The following is a 17,366-nucleotide window of genomic DNA, read 5'->3' as shown; positions in this document are numbered from 1 at the left end:
GGGTTCTGGTGGAATATCCAGAATATGCTTGGTCTCAGGACCATTTAATTTTTTGCCTTGTGATTGTCGGTTTGCTCTAGTAATGATTGATTATCATTTTAAGTGAAATTTTCACCACCGATCAATACCTCTAATGTAATTGAATTTTGTAAAGAAAGTTTTGCCAGTGAGGGGATCCAGCGCGAGAGAGATCGGGGAAAAAAAAAAAGAGAGCAAATTGTTACAACTTATCCTCCCTGCGTCGCAGACCCGACGTCACACTAGCTCATTCACACACGCATTCATTGGTGGGGCCCATAACACCAACACTCGCACGTCTCTACTCACGAGTCTGCACGCAGGAAGGATGATAGAATCAAGCGCTGGACATGTGGGGGAGTACCTTATTACCTATAGGGAAGAAAAGTTATTTTACAGACTATACATTAGCATCACCACCTACAGAATCCTAACCTTAAACATCAAAACACTCCACCACTTGGTCGATGGACCAATTAGTTGGACTGGTTGATGGTGATTTAGAACCAGCTAAACCACATTTAAGACTAAGAATCTTCTACTCTCTTCATTAAAAAACCACAAACTCGTAATTTCTGTTAATCAAATATTTGTTTATCTAAATATTGTTTGCAATTAATTTTAGCATTTTGGTCAATCAAAACACAAATCGTAGACATTTATATTTACCTATTCTTGCTATTTGTATTTTTCCTAATTCATTTGGCTCTGCATAACCGAATTTATCCGTTAAATTGCCCAAATAAAACAGACCAAAGCTCAAAGTCCGAAAGTTCTTTGCTCAGCACGTTACAGTCCCAAAGATCTCCAAAGGACCAGAAATCGTGCAAGCATTTGTCATCACCTGTGGGGTCGATAGGGGTTTGCCGTCATCGAGTAAGAAGGCAGCATCAGCATCATCTGCCAGAAAAAGAAGATGGGAAAATGGAATGCCCCTCCCTATTCTACTACCCTTTTTATAATAAAATTCGGGATAGCATGAAACATTCTTAGGCTAAGAAGGCCGATGATTGGCTAGTTGGAAACGTCCGATTTTATATTGCCTGAGGTTCTCATGGATTTTGCTGGTTCACTTCCTCTGTCCATGTTGCCCTTATGCAATATTGTAGAAGTTTTGCTTGTATGTCCCAATTGTTCATTTAAACCAGATTTTACTGACTGAAGTTTGGCAGTCCTCCATGTTTCTATCCTTGACCAGGAACACTGTGACTTGGGGTCGCCTGGAGGTCTAAGGAGCCATCCGAGTCTGTGCAGTAGGCATCGCACTCACAAGACGGTGGCCACTTCTGAGCTCCATTTTGGACGCCATATTTTGGTAAGCCCAAATGCCAACTTAAGCAAAACAAACACAAAAGAGTAATTAATACAAAGAAATGAAGATTCTAATGTTAAACCCTCACTAATCCCTTTATGTTTTAGTATTTTCCTAGCTTTTAGCGACATTTAAAGCAATAATACTCACCCTTACGGTCCAAAACAGGAACGCAAACATCACAAAAGCAACATAAATCATGCGATATCCACATGTACTACTATTAATATGCGTACATAATTTAGTTATTAGAGTTATTCTACCATGCAAATAGCAATAAGTCACACGTGTAATTGGTGTCTAATAAAAATGCAAATGGTTGATTAATATAACACATCAAACCGTTAGTCAAATTATAATATAATTAGCTTATATAATTAATATTTTCATGCAAAATAGAGGAGGTTACAACATTTTGCTTTACCTGCTCCATCAATGGCTATCCTGAGGTGATTATTACAGACAATGGAGTACAAATGGTATCGCAAGAAATGGAGGAATTTCTCAAGTATTTTAATATTTGGCATGTCACCACTGCTTTGTACGAACCTCAGGGTAATGGGCAAGTAGAAAGGTATAACAGGGTCTTGAAACAATACATTCTTTGGGCACGTGGTTTCGGTGTGGAATGGAAGGACAAGCTGAGAGAGAAATTGTGGTTGTATCGTATAACACCTCACACCACAACAGAGGTCAGTCCTTTCATGTTGTTGAAAGGTAGAGAACCCATTTCCAAATTGTGTCCGTGCTGGTTTAAGAAAAAGAGGGGTGCAGTGTCCTTTGGAAAAAGTAAGGAAGAAGTTGCAATGCTGGTGGAGGAGAAACAGGGGAGGTGTAAAGACTCTTATGATGCAAGGATGAAGGAGAAGCCACCCAAGTATGTTGTGGGAGAATGCGTAGGGGTACGTAAACCATGTTTTGTGGCAAGGGGGGAGCAGAAGTTTGGAAACCCCATCAAAGTAGTAAAAGTCAATCTTAATATCATAGTCACTCAGGATGGTGGAACGTCAGGAGAGTGGCTAAAAGCATGGAAGCCTTTCCTAATGAGAATATGAAAGTATGAGGGTTTTGTTTTTCTTTTGATCATACATGTACTTTTTATACTGCATTTACATATATATTTTGTTTTAATGTTGTGCTCCTTTAAAGGAGGGGAGATGTTTTGTATCTTTATATAGTATCCCTGACCCTTTCCCTTTAAATGCTTTGCATACCTTTGATTCTGGCACTTGACAGCTGCAAAAGGGTTCTGAACAGAACTGGAACTCTGCCAGATGACTTGTCTGTTTGTAGCTGCTTGGTACTTTGCCCTTGGACATTAAACTCCTATCCTTCAACTTCTTGGATTTGAATTTCTTTTCTGGATTTCTACAAATCCCCAGCAGACTAAGAACAGCTATTGGGGGAGCCAACACCATGGAATAAAAACCTGGGTTGAGTCTGAGCAGCAGGACCAGGAACCGGAAACACCTCGACCCCACAGCAAACCTCCAAAAAACACAGATAAACTTGACCATATAGGAACACATCCTGCAGATTGATCGTAGCCACGAAGACCCCGAGTGACAACAGGGGAAGCAGCTAAAGCAAGGACTGCATTTGAAAGAAACAAACGCCACCGATCAGATGAGGCACTACAGAACAAACTCTGGCTGAAAGTGTCCCAATACCATCAGTACCAGGAAAAGGAAAGAATATATGCCCTGACCGGAGAGGGACCAGGACTCCCCACCACAGAACCGGAGCAGGTATGCACCCCGTCACTGGAGGAGGAATACACTTAGTTAGATAGTTGCTCCAAACCCAGCCCAGTCCAGCCCAGACCCATCCAGATCTCGTGAGACAAAGGACGAAGGCAGGACAAAACCTGTACACATAGTGCTACAGAAGAAACCACAGGCATAATCAGTGGCGTAACTAGACCTACTGCCACACAGGGCTGCCCCTAAGTTTGCCATCCGCAGCAAGTAAAAGCGGGGGTGGCAGCCGATGGACGACTTGTTCCAGGGGGAGGAGGGATTGGCGGCCGATGGTCATCTTGTTCTTGGGGGACGGGGTGGTAGTCGACAGACACGACTTACTCACCTCCACCGCCCCAAAAAACAGTGTTGCCTGCCACCCCCCTCCACCCAGCTAAGTCATTGTATTGTGTAGTTCCTAGGAATCCCCAGGACCTGCGCCTTTTGGATGACCTAAACTGAGGGCTTGGTGTCCAAACCGCTTCCGGACACCTAGCTCTACCGTGCCACTACCACCCCCCTGTATCTTACAGTGGTGTAGGTAGCTTCTGGCAACCACTGAACATGGCGACCCTGATTCCTCTGGGATCGTGGAAAACAGTACTTTTCGCTCAGTCACCCGTGCGTGCTTATTCTCAGAAAATACACAGGATGGTTGTTAGGACGTTTCAATAAGTATTTATCGATCCAGCGTCAGTCTTGGGTAAAACATATATGCTGCGGCAATCAGGAGACAGAAGCATACGAAAGAAATCGCAAGTACTAATATGGTCAAGAGTAGATACATTTCTACCATAGTGCTAAGAAGATGAACATATACAGTTCAGATAAAACAGTAGCATTTGCATACTCCTATAATGTGCACCCTTCGTAATTTGCCTACATGTACCTAGCCTAGATGTGTAGGTGTAGCATATATATGTGTATAGAAATATATATGTATATAGCCAAGAATCCCATAGGGGAGCTCCAACCCCCTCACCTGATGGTAGAGAATAAAGGACCTTGTCTCTGCTTCGAGGATGACACCCCGCAAGGGATGTCAGACCGCTGCGTGTCGAAGATTCAGCATGCAGGCGCCCGTGTCAGCGTGGAAGGATATTATCATCCAATTTGCAGGGGGGAAAAGGGTCTTATATACTAGAGTGGTCACGCCAGGGTTTTTTCTAGATTCGATATATTTAGAAAACAAGCATAAATGTTTTTGAAGCAATCCTGTGAAATGTTTTCTAAAACAATGCGATCTGCACAGTGGGCTGTTGGCTAAGGATGAAAAAAAGTGGTGACCCTTATACAGAATAATTATGCGTTGCCTGAGGGCATGTTTATGTACGTCAGGTACAGGGATTATGATAGAATTCTAAGAGTCTGGTGTCGAAGAGACAGGAGAAAGCTACTGGGTAAAAGGTCACCCGTTTAGAACCGGTATTGGATGGGACAATGTATGTAAAAAGGGGGCATACATGACCGGACTAGCCTAAAGGACATGACAATGGGCATGATGAACACCATGAGCGCCCAATTGCCCATCTCCTCATCCAAGGACACACCACCCGAACAAGACTCCGATGTGACAGAATCAATAACACCCTCCAGACATGCAATGATATAACACCTGGAACCGCCCAGAACCGGAACCTAAGGAAAAGCCGATCCTGAGTGAGCCCACACACAGGTCCCTACATCCTCGTCTGTAGAGGAACTATCCAGTCTTTCTAATCGAACTATTAGGTAAACGAGCTGGAGAAAAGCCTGACAGAGGGAAAGCCACTTTTTAAAATAAATAGAGAGAAACAAAGTGTAACTTCCTTCCCCCGTCCCCACTCTGGTGATACAAATTCAACAGTTTCCACACAGTGATGCTAAGTTACGACAAAACTTCAAATAAAACCCTTCACTTTAGCGGGGGCTACGTCATCCTTCTGTGCACTTAATGAACGTGCACATTCTAGGTATTCAAGCCAGCAATCAAGCAAAGGGCAATTCTTTTAAATAGCTTCTAAAAGAAACATTTTGGAGGCATAAAAGTCTAACATGCGGTTAATGTATTTTTTGTTGTTGTTGCAGATTTATATAGTGCGAACTCGACCCGAAGGTATTGGAGCGCTTTACATGAGCATGGGGAGATTAAGTGATTTACCCAGAAACACAGGATGTTGAGCTGACGCCGAGGCTAGAGCCTCGTTCCAGTAACGTAGGTCTGCCCCGGGTGGCACGAGTTTTGGGGCGGTGGCCTTCACCCCCTCCCCCCCCCACTCTTCCATGCAGCCCCGGGGAAGACAGGGCGGCAAAGATGATAACCGCCTGGGCGGCAAAGTGTGTAGCTACGGCACTGTCTAGCTCTAAAGTCGGCAGCTCTGGCCATCAGGCCACATCCTCTCCATATCTGGACCACCCTCCCCCTCAGTGGGGTAACAAAACTTTATAGGGACCCCTGCAAAGTACATGGATGTGGCCCCGCTTCCCCAGACCCAGTCAGGAGCTCCCAGGCCAGCTAAACGTTGCTGCGCATGAAAAAACACCCAAAGCTAGCGGTATCCCTCTAGGGCAGCACTGGATTTAGTAATATCCTATCATATCTATTGGTGATATATTCAATTCACCACAAGTGTGCAATCTTGGTTAGCACCCGCCAGCACAATGCTGTTCCAGCTCCTGGTGTATAAATGAAAAAACAGCACCTAATGCACCACTCAACTTGTACAATGTAGTTTAAATAAGTCCATATCCTTGGTGTTTTTTCTTTTCAAAGTATTCTTCTTTATTTTTCATTTATCATGTACATATTAAAACATCCAAAACAGCCAAAACAGCCGACGCGTTTCGTCCACCTCTGGACTTCTTCAGGGCTGCAACAAATTTATATAAAAAGAATATACAGTATAAATAACACACATGAGGACTAGGCACAGACAATTATAACAACACAATGGAAAACATTACATATATAAGAATGACCAAATACGATTGGACTCAATTACCAATAAGATTACAAACAACATCAATAGACAATTACAAAACAGCCTAAAATGAGCAAAGTGATCAACATTTCATAGATTAACTATCCATTGTTTCCAACATCATATTTGTGACACATTAACTGATCGCAGTGACAGGTAAGTATGTTATAAAAAATAAATCCATTGACTGGCATGTGAGAATGCATGGTGAACGGTCTTAATTAACATGCTCAAATTATTACATGAACACTCCTCTCAATATGTCATACAAAAAAATTTCACGAGAGGAATTAATCAAAAATATCATTCCAGTGTCGGCAGTAAGTAGCAAGCTAAAAACCTATTTGGAGGCATGATTATACCACAAGTAAAGCATAATCTCAGGCAGGCGAGTAAAGTCCCTAATTGAGTTAGAGGAACACTGGTTTTCCCCGATCTCAATCCAAAGCGGAAAATGGGGAACCAGAAGAAATCAAATGCCAAGGAAATGGGATATATATACCCACCAAGAAAATGATGTAACAGTCTTTATGTTTTTTCTTTCTTCTCTCTCACTGCTTCAATTAGTAGTATTGCAGGAAACAAAAAACAGTGTCACTAGGGGAGAAAAACCAAAAGGCGAGCCAGTATAATTTAGAGCTAAGCACACAGATCATCTGAACTAATGGGGCATAGTCATAAGGTGATAAGTTTTACTCACTTTAAAGATTTCAATTCAATGGAGAAAGATTGTTTGCTGAGTAGCTCAAACGGATCATATCAGTATAATATCAGTCCTGTTCAAAAAAACGTCCAACGGTACAAGCAGCAGTATCACTCTCTAAGATGCCTATGATTAAATGATAAGCAAACATCCAATCAATTGAAAATATAATCTCAAATAGTTTAAGTATAACAAGAAATTATAGAAGGAAAACAAGGTCCGATAGCAAAGCCTACGGAAAGTACGAGAAAGTAACCGCTCTGACCTCGAATATGTATACACGAAAAAAAACCTTACAAAGTCAAATTGTCCCCCTCTAGTACCTATCTCAACACCCAATCTCATAGGGGTTTGGTTCAACAGAGCCTAGGAGAGTCAGTAAAAGAAAAAGGGAATAAAAGAAGCCCCGATAAAGCCTACATGGAAAGTCACTATAAAACAGTATCTAAATAAGCGGGAGAGTATACTATATCATTTTAGACTAACCCCATATAATCCCATAAGTGTTATCCAAACAACGAGGGTTTAGGCTAAAGTACACCTCGAGAGGAAAGTAATAAAAACCGGCGAACCAACCTACCCGATTCCGCATCATTGTCGTGATGAAAGAAACCGACCCTGTCAGGTTGCAACAGGACCAGTGGTTCAAGGTTCATGTTTATATATTGCCAGTAATTAGTTAAGAGTAGTAACACCTGAGTTTTCTTCTTGAAGCTCGAAAGTTTCAATCGTAGGTCAGTGATATGATCGAGATGAGAGAAAATGGTCGCCATCTTTGAAGGGTATTGTGAACCTTCGTAGCTGTCGGGAGAAAGCAAATACTTACTTTTATCAATTATTTGAAATGTAATAACATTTGTGTAATTACTTGATTATTAGGGCAAAAAGTGTTAAAGAGAGCTATATGGTTAATACGAAAAATATCGTCATTAGGGAATCGGAGTAAAGATAGTGGTGTAAACGAGCACCATTTTGGAGAGGTAAAGTCGTTAAAATACGAATGGAAATAAATGAGTGTGGTATCCTGCTGCTCAGCCAGAGTGGTAGCTGTGAGAATGTTGGGATGTGTGATGTAATGTGGAATGTTGGAGTGCCTGAGGCAGTTGGTGTATGGGCTGAGCAGCAGGGAAGCTGCTCCTGGTGGGGTTCGTATTTTATCTACATATGTTACATCAGCTTGGAATAAACCTTCTTAGAAACTACTTGGACACTTCATCATTTCAGCATACTACATTTGGTACCAGGAGTGGGGTATCTTCAGTTTGAAAATTGAAGAAGCTGAAGGAAAATAACCCACAATCAAGATTTAAGATCAAGACGATTTCATTAATAATTAAAAGGAGGATTTCTATTCAACTGGCACCAACGAGCCCCACCAGTGATCCTGCCATCGGTCGCCCGCAACACTATAATAAAGTGCCAGTTTCAACTCTAATCTTCCAGTTCCTCCTGCCTCCTATTTGAAATTTTGCCAGCCATTCCTGTGACATCGATGGTCCAGCCTGCTATTTCCTGTCGCTAGCGTTTACAACTTTATTTCACCATTCCTTCGTGCCTGCTGCCTCCGGTACTTATAACATTCTTCGACCTCGTTTTATTGGTTCCGCTCAGGTTACAAAGTAAATTAGACAAACCCAGCACTTTGTGTAAATTAAACAAACCCAGATCGGGGGAGAAGAAATCTAAACCGGTGTTTTAAATGCCAATTGGCGGAGATCTGAAATCAACGGAACTGTGTAAATATCTGCTGCCATCTACTGGAGGAGTTTGGGAATTTTATTGTGCCAGTTCCAACCTCTACTGCAGCTCAAATCTCTGCTGTGTTCTCAAGTGAGGGTAGGCTTCTGCTGTGCGCTGTGCCATCAACAGAGGAACAAGTATTTGCTGTGCCAACTCCTTCAAGGGACAAGTGACAAGCTGGTAGAGGTAAAGGAAGAAACGAGACTTCGCCTTTAGTGCTTTTCTATCTTCAAATCTAAGTGTGCTGTGATGCTAGACTGTCTTTGATTTGGGAACAGCGAATGGCAAGCTACGGCGAATGGTTTTGTGTGGAAAGTGACACCTCTCGTGAGCGCTGGTCTTTCCATAAGCCTAGAAGTGTCCCAAAGTTTATATGTGCTTTGTTTTACACTTGCGCACTTTGTTTGTAGACATTCTTCAATCTTTTTGCGGCTTGAGTTGGGGTTTGGTTTGAAGTTTTTTTCGATACCTTAAAGGAAAACGGCAGTTGTGTTGGACTTAAATTTTAAATAAGGCTTGCGCACCTTACCTGATTCATGGTGACGCGCTCTTCAACTCACCAGCCTTTTGTGACGTTCTTCGATCCTTCCATCGGCGTTTGGAGGCACTGGCGTGCCGTGAACCACCCTGCACGACGTGAGGTTGCGTGGCGCCATTTTAAATTCGTCTACCTAATTTGCTATTTCATCAAGTGTCATGTTGCCAGCCACGATAGCGGTGCTTTCTGCCAACCACGTTTGTCAACCAAGTTTTAAATAAAGTTTCTGCAATCTCTTTGTCACCGGAGCCGTCGTGGGAGCATCGAATATGTTTTCTTTGTTTTTGTGCCTGCTTATGGTTTTTCACAGAACTACAACATGAAGGTTACGAGCACAGGTGACTTTCATTTTTACAGCAAGGTCTTGTTAAATTGGATGTGATATTTTTTTTGTCAAAGCTCCTTTTGTGCATAAAATATAGGCTGTGACTTATTTTTTGTTCAGGTGGCATTCTTTACTCGAGTGCAGCGTTGTTTTGTTTAACAGTGTAAAATGTTCTATTCAATTTCATGAAGCACATTGTGCTGTGTGCCCTGATGCATACCTGTTCACCCAAAATTTTGAGGTGATGTTCTTTCAGTTGGAATGTTTAATGTTTTGTGGTCTTTCTCCACATCTATTTATTTTCATGTGGTTTTTCTCCACATCTACCCATTTTTTTTATGTAGCACATTGTGCTGTGTGTCTTGATGCACACCTTTCCACTCAAAATGTTGAGGGAATGTTTATTTAATTGGAATTTTGATACTTTATGTGGTTTTCTCCGCATCTATTCTGTTGTGTAGCACATCGTGCTGTGTGCCCTGTTGCACACCTTTTCATTTAATTGGAAATCTTTAATGTTTATGTGGTCCTTCTCCACATCCATTTCATTAGCAAGTAGCACTTTGTGCCGTGTATGTTTATTGTACACTTTAATGTTTTAGGTGGTCTTTCTCCACGCGTATATTTTGTCATACACTTTAATGTGTTATGTGGTCTTTCTCCACATTTATTACATATGCATGTAGCATTTGGTGCTGTGTGCCTCGCTGTACTCCTTCCACCCAAAATTTTGTGGTGTTTGTATTTGTGCAGGGTTATGGCGTTATAGTGTTTTACATTATTTTAACCTTCTGTGCAACAAGGATGTCAACGGCAACGTTTTATTTCTATGTACTACAAGGGACTTGCTGTCTTTCGGGGTATTTCCTCCATACTCTTGTTTGAGTCTAAAGCAGCTATCCTTTTGTTTTCTATAGTTGATTTTCATTCTTTCAATTTATTTGCTTCTGTTTTCTTTCTTTCACTTTGTTGCTCTTACCCTTGTATATTTTTATGTTTGCCTGGCCAGCTTTCGTATCTTTGTACATGGGTGTTCTTTTTGTTATTTATGTGAGGGAGGATGTGGGTTTTGTCTTTCTGTGTGAAAGGGTGTTAGTGTTTTAGTCTTTGTTTCTTTTTGGTGTTTCTTGGTTGCGTTTCCTATTTTTCCCACTTTTCTAATTCATGTTTTCCTCTTTTCAATTCATGCTTTCTGGTGTATTTTCTTCTATATCTTTTCATGGTTAATTTATGATGTGCGTTGGTTCTTCTTTCTTTTTCTTTGTAAAGAAAGGAGATATATGGTATCCTGCTGCTCAGCCAGAGTGGTAGCTGTGAGAATGTTGGGATGTGTGATGTAATGTGGAATGTTGGAGTGCCTGAGGCAGTTGGTGTATGGGCTGAGCAGCAGGGAAGCTGCTCCTGGTGGGGTTCGTATTTTATCTACATATGTTACATCAGCTTGGAATAAACCTTCTTGGAAACTACTTGGACTCTTCATCATTTCAGCATACTACAATGAGGTACCAGCAGAAAGCTGTCATGAGATCATTTATAAATGAAAACGCCATGTTTTAGATATCAGATCACCCTTTATCAAAAAAGGGGAAAAATCGTGTATAGTGGTAGAAAATGGAGAAAAAAAAACGGTAAAAAAACATTTATTAGGGCTCACGTCAAGCCGAGTTCCACAAGGTACGTTTAGGGGAGGTCATTGAATTTTACATAGAGTATAGATTTTAGAAAGAGTATCGTTTTTACGAGGAAGGTTGTTAAAGTGATTTAAGCAAATATGCTCATAACCACTATCAAGTAACAGGTTAATGTGGGTCACAAGGGAAGCCTCCTTCTTGTGAGGGTGAGGACGTTGCCGCGCATGCACAGTGCCGGATGGGGACCCCTGGAGCTCAAGGGTCCCGTGCACACCGAAGGCTGTAGGGGGTTAATGTTACGCCACTGACTCCCCTCAACTCCTACCTACCCAACCAGTCTATTATCCTGTTGCCTCCTATACAAACGACAAGCAAGCAGAATACAGTAAGCAGTGATGGACTGCACCCAAACTTGGTTCCGCCTGCTTACGCGGACTAGGGTGGCATGGCCCAGTGCTGGGCCTTGTTCTGCCCTGGTCCACTTGGGGAAGCTTCTCCTGTACCTCTGGCGCCTGGGGTCGTCGTGTGGAGTCGGTCCAGTGCCCTCCCGCTCACTTAGCGTAGGCTCTTTCTGGCATACAATGCCCCTGCACAAAAAAAAAGACACAAAACACTTCGGAAGCTTCTACATTTAGCGCACTTTCGTGCAGAAATAGCAGTTTAGTAAGTAAAGTGTATTTTCAGCTGTGCGGCACAGCTGTCGCGCTGCTATACATCTTCGCTAAAACACACTGACAAAGCCAACAGCTCTCCAAAAGGTGAGACCTCCTGCATTTGCCAATGCTTGTTTCTAAGAATGTCTTGGGAGGATTTTTAGAGAAAACTCGAATGCCCCATTGATAACCAAACACATAGCTGACAAGCGTCCCTCATCTGACCTGTAACACTTTCAGCCCTTCCTGGCTTTGTAGACAATCCCAGCCTCCCTGCTGGGACTTGTAGGCCCAGACCTGAGATGCAAAAAGAAAAACAAGAGATTTCACGTTTACCTATCTCGGGCACAAGCTGCTCAGACGGCCCTGCTCACCCTCTGCCTTCTGGGTACTGAAGTCTTGGATTTATAATAGGAACATCAAAGCCACATGTGCCAGAAGGCATAGTACCCCCAGGGGCACCCCGCTTACCCCCCTCCCCCAAATTAGGTTACCCAAAGAAGACACAAGAAACAGTTGTAGATGGGTAACAAATGCTGCAGGATTTATTACATAATTCCAGGATATGTAATAGGTGGGTTATCTTACGGGCGATCCAAGGGCAGGCGGCCATCTACTTCACCTGCCCCGCCTGATGAGCCGGGCAGCACGGGAACGACCCGCAAGTGCTGCCCCCCAAGTGATTCTTTTTTCGATCACGTGCCGTTGAAATTCTACTCACACCCCCCCTCTCGGGGCGGAGCGTCGCATAGCAAGCCCCCGGTTGTTCAGGCCCACAACCGCCCGCAGGCCTAGCGGGGCGCCGACCGGCTTCCGGGACCTCTCTGGAGGCTCCTCGTTTTGGCTCAGGCACCACGTGGTGCCGCGCAGAGGTACCCTTTGTACCGGCCTGCTTCCAGATCGCCCTGTAACTCCGCCTGCAACGAAAAGAAAAACATTAAAACGTTCAGCCAAAAACCCCACCCCACCACACCACGCCGGGTAAGCGGTAGGGAGGGTAAAAAGGCGAGGTGGGCGACAAAGAGGTCGCCAGTGAGGGTGGGGGAAGGCTAAATAGCCTTCCCCTCACACCTGGGCCCGGAAGTGACGCGCCTTTCGCGTCACTTCCGGCCCCTGACACGGAGGGGGGCACAATTATTTCCTCTCTGTATATCTATTGCTAAAAGAGTAGGCCGAGAACCATACAGACGCCATCTTCTGATCATATGCTCGAGCATGGGCCGTGATCACGTGTTGATCACGTGCAGTTGTCAGGCCCCAGTTCATCTGAGTTACTGGTAGCAGCTGAAGATAGGCTGTTTACGTGACTGTTCTCAGACTCAAGGTCGCATCTGGCTTTGGGGGGTGATAAGCACATTCCTGGAGGCGCCATGTCTACACTCCCAGGCACCAAGACGAAAGGGAATCACCCCTCCTGACCTCATCAGTAATAGATAGTCAAGCCTTTGTACTGGTCTGATCTGTGCCATATATGCTCCTTTCCTGGAGCTCGAGGGCCAACTGGTGTTTTTCCTTTTACAGTGATTGTATGTGTTGAATCGAAAAGTATATAACCTCATGTTTAAATACGAGCCAACAGTCTTCTCTGCGCACCTGATGGGTGAGGTTCGGAGAGGCTCCTCTATAGAGTATTTTTGTTTAATAAACGATTGAACCTTCTTCACTGCCAACTGATTGATTATTTGGTATTGGGACTATTGGTAGGTATAGTACTTCAGTTTATTTTATGGTAATTCAGTTGGCGACTCCGCCGGGACTCCGTGACTGGGTCGTCCTCCCCGTAAACGGGTGGTAAAGGACAAGGGGTAATTCTGGTCGAGCCAGTGGACGGAAAAAGGATCCTTTGAAATGTAGTCATCTTTGGTATGAACTTACTCCGCTCTCACGATCAGAGTATCCCCAGCTGCTAGTGACCCTTCACCGGAGTCCTACGGGCGTAACCCAGGAGCTGACCATGTTGGTCTTCAGGAGTTGGCAGTGGAGAACACGCAATTGTACCTGTGTGCACCAGGTGAGTGGAATTGTTTTGATGTTCTTGGCATGCACTGTTGAGCAGTGCTTTTGAAGCAGTTGACTGTGTAAGTATTTGGTGGTCAGTGTACCACGGAGAATCTTGGGGGTCTGACGGGGCAGCATTGTGGTGGCTGCACGTATAGATGCTCCATGGACCTTTTGTGAATAATAGAGACGCCGATCGGTCGCCCGGCGTGGCACGTGTGGTGCGCGCCCGGCCGGACCGCTCTCAGAAAAGCCTGTGGCTGTACCTGGGTAGCCTTGGGAACACATCTGAAGCAGTGCTAATGAAGCGGGCTTAGTCAGAATAGTCCCAAGAGTGAACCAGGAAGGCTGCGGGATGGTCTGTAGGTCGGTCTGTGGTTATACCTGTCTGACGGTCTCTTGGTAGTCTTTGGACTGCTTGATTTTGGTATCTCTCGGTTTTGGAATCTTAATTTGATTGATTCTCCACGAACAGGAGTCGACAGGCTCTGTTCTTTGTTTGAAAATACGTCATTTTGAATATCTTTGTATGTAGATATATATATATTATTGTCTTGTGTATGTTTGAATGAGCGTGAGGTTGTATGTTTTGCGAATGTTTGAACATGGCCATGTTTGGAAGTTTATTTTTATGATCGAATGAGGAACGCGTGACAACAATAACCATGCCGTGTTTTAGCAAACTGAGTTGTTTTGGATGTTGTTGCCGCCCTAATGATACGCGGTTGGCTGAAAGTCAACCTGCCCCGCCTGAGGGCAGCCCAAGTTATGATATGCATCTAAAGCATGGTATTACACCTCTCTTGTTTAATACACTATGGCATAAATATACTAAAGATAATGTGGAATTACAATGGCCCTTAACCGGGTCCTTTGATGAAAAAAAGATACATTTTCTGCAGGATCAATTATTTTCTAAATGAAGTCGACAGTCAATGTTTGACTCCCTAAGCCTGTGGCAGAAGGAAGCAAAGCGTAGACGTATGCGGGAGGAGAAAGTATGTAGGATGAAAGGAAATCAGACGATTACGCAGAAAGCTATAGCTAATGATAAAGCAAAAACTGAACAAAGGATTGATTGTGCAGACAGACAATTTAGATTGCAAGTGGATAAGACCTATGTGGCTAGGACTGAAGCGGAAGATGAGATAGAGGGTTTATTGGATACTCGTCCACCTCCACCTTATGCTCCGCAGCGTATATATCCTGTTGTTCCCCCGACTCTAGTACAGGCCCCTTCAGCTTCCGCCCCTGTTGTTTCCTCTTCCCTTGCCTCTCCGGGAACGTCCTCTGTTTTGTCTCCCTCAGTGTCTGAGATGGCTACTTTATGGCCTGTTACACTGCTGTCTTCTGTTCTGTCCACAGCTGTTTTGTCTCCCCCCACCCCTGTGTGGGCTTCCCTTTCTGCGAGCACGACCCCACCTCCAGCTGTTTCGACTCCATTTCGTGCTCTGGGGGATTTCGACGCACGGAAGTTGTTTACCCATTCGGCTGTAGGACAGAATGAGAAACAGATGATTGAGGATCAGTCATCCCAGTTACTGCGACAGCCTATTTACACTATAACTGATATATGGAACACGCTTCGAGACTATGAGCCTGTTATGCAGCAACATGCCTTGAAACACATGGCTGCACGTATTATTACTCTCTGGGAACAGTGTTTTCCAGGAGGGATGGCCCCCCAAGTGATGTATGACATCCGGGACAGGGCTCATAAGTCTGAACTTAGCCCAGATGAAGTGTATAGAAATGTGGAGGTTTTATTAAATTATCGAGAACGGATGCATCAAAAGTGTCCCTCATGGGACACTCAGCATCCTATGCGAGAAGTTCATCCCATCTTTCATCCTGAAATACCGGAACTAAAAATTGACCAGGGCGTGGTGACTAGACCTCATGTAGAGGCCCGAGTGCAGGAGCAATCGGTTTACACCCCCTGGAAGAGGAGTGAAGTCCTCTCGCTAAAATCACAATTACCCGACCCCCGTAAGAATCCCACGGCTAATTATAAGGAACTCACAGAAGCGGCCTCTTCGGCCGTCATGACCTTAGCTGACATAGGGATATTTTTTGCATTGTTAGTTCCCGTTGACGTATGGCGTCAGGTGCATGATCAGGACCATGCTCAAGAATTAGGCGGAACATGGGAGCAGATAAAATATTGGGACAAGGATCGTAAGCCTGGAAATATGCCGAAACCTGAATTATTGGCATTACCTGGCCGTATTATCACTTACATGCATTCCTTAATTCCGCCTCGTAAGGTGGATTGGGACAAATTGAACGCATGTAAACAGAAGAAAGATGAAAGTGTTTCTGATTTTTTCACTAGATTTGAGGGTGTATTCATTGATTTTAGTGGACAGGATTTATCGTTGGAAGGCGGTATACGATTATTTGTTAATTGTTTTGTGACCAATTTGTTACCAGAAGTCTCTGCACGGCTACAAGCCGCTGAAAGTACCTGGAACACTTCCACGCCCTCGGTAATATTGAGTATGGCCCAATATTACGAACATAGAGAAAATGAGAGTAAGGATAAGACGGAAAAGAGAACGAAGGATCTTAAAACATGGGTGTTGTTGCAACGAGTTGTTCAAGGACAAGGCAAAGAGAGAGGCGGTAGAGGGTTCATCCCGAGGGGGGCGGGAACTGAACGAGGCAGAGGGCCAGCTGTCGTTTTGGGAATAAACCAGTGTGCTTATTGCAAGGAGGAAGGGCACTGGCGATTTCAGTGTCCGTTGTTCCTGGCCCAGAACGGGACTATGAGAAGTAGAGGAAGAGGTCGGGGAAGTGTGGATCACAGTGATATGCGACGAGAAGAGGCGGCGCAAGTTGGACAAGAAAATAATTATTTTGATAATCCAAGAGGTAGGCAGTATTATAATGAGGAGTGTGCAATGGACGCGACCGAAAGGTATGCTTATAAATAGGATAGCCATGGACAGAGTGAGGGCCAGGTGTCAGTACCCGTTGATCAGCAAGGACCTTATGTAGAGGCACGTTTGATGGGGACTTCTGAAAAGTTTTTAGTTGATACGGGTGCAATGAATAGTTCTATTTCCCGTTCCCTGGTCCCAGGGGCTGCTCTGTCCAGGCACAATAATGTTTCGGTAGGATTCTCAGGAATTCCGGTGGTGAGCCCCATCTCCAAACCTATTCCTTTTACAAATAGTCCTGTTACGATAGACTCCCCGTTTCTTTTGACTTCCCATTGTGGCGAAAATTTGTTGGGCTTGGATTTGTTGAAGAAATTACATGCTAGGATTCATTGTTCACCTGATGGTGTTTACTTGACTATTAATTCCCTTGGGAAGCATACTTTGCAGTGTTTCAGCAACATTGTGGGCCACCGGTGACACAGATGTAGGATTATTAAAGATTCCGCCAGTTTCTATTACTTTGAAGCAAAATGCTCGGCTTCCTCGTATACCACAGTACAAAATTTCTCTGGCAGACGAGAAAGCTTTGCTTTCCATCATACAAGATTTGGTAAAAAGGGGTGTGGTGGAAGAGACAGCTGCTAATGTGTGTAACAGCCCCATTTTGCCTATCTTAAAGAGAGCCCCTGTTAGAAGCGATCCTGACTATACTGATACCTATCGTTTTGTGATTGATTTGCGTGAAATTAATAAAATAGTGGTGCCCCAATACCCTGTGGTTTCCGACATTACTACTATTCTCACTATGATTCCTTCTACGGCGAAATATTTCTCTGTGATTGATTTAAAAAATGCTTTCTTTAG

Source organism: Triturus cristatus, chromosome 8, assembly GCF_964204655.1.
Source record: "Triturus cristatus chromosome 8, aTriCri1.1, whole genome shotgun sequence".
In the NCBI taxonomy this organism is placed as follows: Eukaryota; Metazoa; Chordata; class Amphibia; order Caudata; family Salamandridae; genus Triturus; species Triturus cristatus.
Note: the sequence above shows the minus strand (reverse complement) of the source record.